This window comes from Camellia sinensis, chromosome 5, assembly GCF_055761805.1.
Source record: "Camellia sinensis isolate YWXY chromosome 5, ASM5576180v1, whole genome shotgun sequence".
In the NCBI taxonomy this organism is placed as follows: Eukaryota; Viridiplantae; Streptophyta; class Magnoliopsida; order Ericales; family Theaceae; genus Camellia; species Camellia sinensis.
Genome location: NC_138965.1, coordinates 173,739,196 through 173,743,898, shown reverse-complemented (window position 1 = coordinate 173,743,898; position 4,703 = coordinate 173,739,196). Strand labels below are relative to the sequence as shown.

The 4,703-nt window shown below is 41.2% G+C and overlaps 1 long non-coding RNA gene across 1 annotated transcript; it reads right to left on the bottom strand.

Moving 5' to 3' along the window:
* Positions 1–1,621: 1,621 nt before the first annotated feature.
* On the bottom strand, positions 1,622–3,583 carry LOC145790273 (uncharacterized). Its single transcript, XR_014328956.1, has 2 exons — positions 3,454–3,583; positions 1,622–1,913 (listed from the first exon to the last, which is right to left on the bottom strand). It is a non-coding gene; the product is annotated as an uncharacterized LOC145790273 (long non-coding RNA).
* Positions 3,584–4,703: the final 1,120 nt, after the last annotated feature.

Here is a 4,703-nt window from a genome sequence, read left to right as displayed (position 1 = left end):
GCCGAGCCCTTGCCACTCCGTATCCGGCCATTCGATGCGGAGACCTACAGGCCTGCAGTTCATGAGATGATCCCCGACGGACTACGCTAGTTCTGGAGCTTCGAGAGGCACGTGCCACGCGAGCTACTAGTGCGTGAGCCTACCTCCCACCTGTCCTTCGGTGCTTCCGAGGTAACTTTCTTTCTCTGCTTTACTTTCTGCAATGTAGGATGCAAAACAGCCGTAGCTGGTTATGCTCTTTAACTGCTTAGTTCTGATATGTTGTATACTGTAGTTGATCGTAAACATACGTGCAACTGATATTTGTTTGAGACTGACACATGCACACACACTGCACTGGCTTCGAATCACCCAAACACACGGCGCACACTGTATTTCACTGCATACACACTGGTGCCTGGTATCTGCTTGAGTCTGAAAATATGCACGCATGCTATACTGTACTGAACTACCCAAACACGCTGACACATCACACGTTGTAGTTCGCTGTAAGCACACCGGTACCCGGTATTTGTTTGAATCTGTTAAAACTTGCACGCATGCTACATCTACCCTGAACCACCCAAACACGCTAACACATCACACGTTGTAGTTCACTGTATGCTTCTTAAAACTGCATTTTGAATATTGCCTTGCATTTGTTGTTCTTGATTACAGGGGGATTCCCATACCATCCGCGGGTATGGGAACACCGTTGCTCGGGACTGGTACCTCGAGCTGCCAGATGCGGTTCGCAACATCATCGACGAGACCGACTTTGGCATCTTCGACAGGGGGCTCTCTCGATTGACTACCTGCAGGCCCTTGCTTGCCGCTCTGGCGGAGAGGTTGTGGGATACCACCGACTCCTTCCACTTCTCCGTCGCAGGGGATATGACGATGACCCCTTACGACTTCTCGATGCTTACTGGTATTGGGGTAGGGAGTGATCCGATCCCCTTTGACACGGATATGGACAAGTGGGACGCTGCCCAGATGTACTTGCTTGGTACTCAGCCTCCCCTCGCTCGAGCGGGGTTTGTTAGGTACTCGTGGTTTGAGAGCCACTTCCGGATCTAGCCAGCTTTGGCAGAGGAGGCGCAGATGTCCCCGGAGGAGGTGGACCAGTACGCGCGGGGCTTCATCATGTTCTTCTTCGGGACAACTCTCTCCGCTGATCGGGCGAACACCGTGTCCTTATGCCTGTTGAGCGCACTGGTGGACGTTAGGCAGATCTGCCATTACGACTGGGGTGGCGCAGCTCTGGCCACTTTGTACGGTTACATGAGCTCTTCTTCCCGCCTCAGCGGACAGCTTCTCGGTGGCTACTGGCGAGCCTGGGAGGTACGTCTTCTTCCTATTTTACATTCCTGTCTTCTACTTTCTGTATTCTGTACACTGCACATATACTGTACACTGCCCCACACTTACTATACACTGCACACCCGGCGCACATATACTCTGCTTTACACGGACTGTATACTGCACAACACACGGTTCTTGTCACGCCCCAAACCCGCCCCTAAAAGTTTGGGCATGACCTATTCGGAAACGGACATGTAACCTGGTAACATAATATACGGGGCCTTATCGGAAGCACGAAAAAAAATGGAAATAATGAAATAAATAAACTCCATTGAGCTACTTCTACATGCCAGGATCTCATTCATCACATGCATTATAGTGGATAGATAAAGTTCCAACTATAACCCGGAGCATATACATACACATTTACAATGCCAGCCCCATGATTGGGCGTATACAAAAAAAAAAATGAACATGAAAGTATATACAACAACCTTAGAGGGACACCCATAAGCAAGTCAACATCTTAACAACTTGACAAAATAAATGGCTTATACAGTGCCTGGACATACGAAGGTTGACAAAAGAAAGCGGACGTCTTGGCTAGGACTGACCACCTGGTTGCTGACCTACAGAAACAGACATAATAGAGAGTGAGCCGGGCTCAGTGAATAGTAATACATAAATAAAATGATGCTTAACTTGAAACATAATACATGTCAATGTAATAGTCTGATTCTGTGCTAAGTACATAACAGCCTTAGGCCCAATCTTGCAACATAAACTTGATGGCTATAAGCCCTTGAAATGTGGTGGCACGAGGCCCTTGAAACATTGGCATAAAGCCCTTGAAACTTGTTTGACCTTGTAGTATATTCAAACTTGTAACATATACTTGAAACATGCCTGAGCATACTTGAACATCATTCATTAATTCAAACGGAACATATTATAACTAGAGTGTTTCTTGTTGTATTCTGTCATTTTCGTACGCTTAACAATAAGAGACTAATTCACATTCTCATGAGAGTCACATAATAATGCTAAACTTTGCACTTATATCGTAGATTCTGAATAACTTCCAATTCATAAGCAACATAGCAAAATAACTTCAAATTCATATGGATACACATGGCTACTCTTATATTTACTCAGAATCTATTCTTCAAGAATGAACATAAATTCTTTTGGGTAAATGACTTAATTCACGTGTTCTATTAATCAATAGTATACACCGTTGTTTAATCGTTCTTATATGTTAACATAGTTGCCTTGCCTTGTAATTAATAGAGTCCTAATGGTAACCGTTACATCATTCCCACGAGTTGACATAATTAACGTAAAGTTAATAGGACAAAGTAAGCACATTTTCATTAGATTACAGATGACTTTATCGGTTTCACAATTCCACCGTTCGGCCCTTGGCCTGAGGGGTTCACACATTCACGATAGCCTTTAGGTTTCATAGATTCACAACTCATCACATCGGCCTTCGGCCCTTTGGATTCACAAGTTCACAAGTTTGGCCCTTGGCCTCATAGCCTCATAATTTCACAAATGGCCCCTGGCCACATAGGTTCATAGTTCACAAATGGCCCCTGGCCACATAAATTCACAAGTCGGCCCTTGGCCTCATAAATTCACAAGTTCACAAGTTTGGCCCTTGGCCTCATAGCTTCATAATTTCACAAATGGCCCCTGGCCACATAGGTTCACAGTTCACAAATGGCCCCTGGCTACATAAATTCACAAGTCGGCCCTCGGCCTCATAAATTCACAAGTCGGCCCCCGGCCTCATAAATTCACATATACATAAATTAGCTTTTGGGTTTCATAGGTTCACAATTCGGCTCTTGGCTTCATAGTTTCACAATTCACAACTCGGAAATTCATACTTCACAAATGGCCCTCGGCCACATCGTTTCATATTTCACAAGTTGGTGATCCATACTTCACAAATTCGAGATGCATATTTCACAAATCCTTTTTGATGTTTCCATAATTTCACAATGTTCCTCATATAGCATACACCTTTGGTGTTTCCATAATTTCACAATATTTACGTAGCATACATAACATACATGTCAACATAATTCTTATGACGAAGATCATAACGTCGATAACAATAATCATTAATGGTTAGAGATACATCGAAGTACTACTACTCACAGTGCTACAACGGAGTGCTTGGCCCTCCTGAAGTATGCCCTGTACACATATATAACTTAGTCATTAGTTCTCTTTCCTTCCTTTATTATTCTTCACAAGCCTACCATTATCCATCCATTATACCACAATTTCCTCCATCTCAATATATCTATATATAGAAATAGAAGATTACCATTCTTACAAACACAATATGGAATTTTTAATCAATCACTTCAATTTCAAGATAGGAAGGAATTGTATGGACATCTTCCATATTTCCAAAAATAAATCATTCTCTTGATTTTAATGACTAAGCAAGCCCACAAGTATTTAGCAAAATAATTTGGGATTAACCCATTTTGGAAAACTCTATATTTTAGGTCACAAAAATCAAAGTCAACATAGTCAATACCATCTCACATAATCACTACAATTCAACATAAGCAACATGATTCAACTCAACATCATTAAATATAATTCAACATAATTCAAGAGAAATTCTTAAATTCCATTTTAACATTCCAAAACCAAGTTCATATCATTCATACCATTAATAGATTATTTCCCCAATTTTCCCTTCACATGCTAGCATGAATTCCAATATTCATAACAAAGTTCATTCGCAAATTTTAAACATAATTTTCAAACATTTCCAAATTCTAATTAAACTTGAACACATATAATTCAATACCTCAATTTCATCACGCTACTTTCAATTTGGGCCAAATCATTGGGTATCGTCATTACTCAACCTAGGGTTTCAAGAAAAATGAGGATTTTTAACAAAAATTCACACTTCTTAAATTACCACTTTTAATTCCAATTTTCCCAATGATTCTACATCTAGGATTCACAATTCATCATTTTAACCCACCAATTTAACTCCCAACATCTTCAAACCATAAAACCCCAAATCTCATACTATACACTACAAGCTCTAAACATGGAAATTTTGTATTTAGATAATAAAATGTCACAAATCTATCTATGGATATAAGTATTGAAGAGTATTCAAACCATTACCTCAATAATCAAGCAAGAAGTGAGCTTGAGAAGAAGCCTTCACAAATCCAAGTTCTAATCGGGTAAAAACATTGATCCTCCCTTGTTCTCCATCCTTGATGCCAAAAACCATGGTGGATCATGAGCAAAGTAAAGGAATTCAAGGATTTGGGGCTAGGGTTTCGGATATGGAAGAGGGGAGAAGAAGAGAGGAAAAGAAATTGCAAGAAATGGCCCCAAAATCCCGTTTTTAGAGCTGCTGTCCCGCA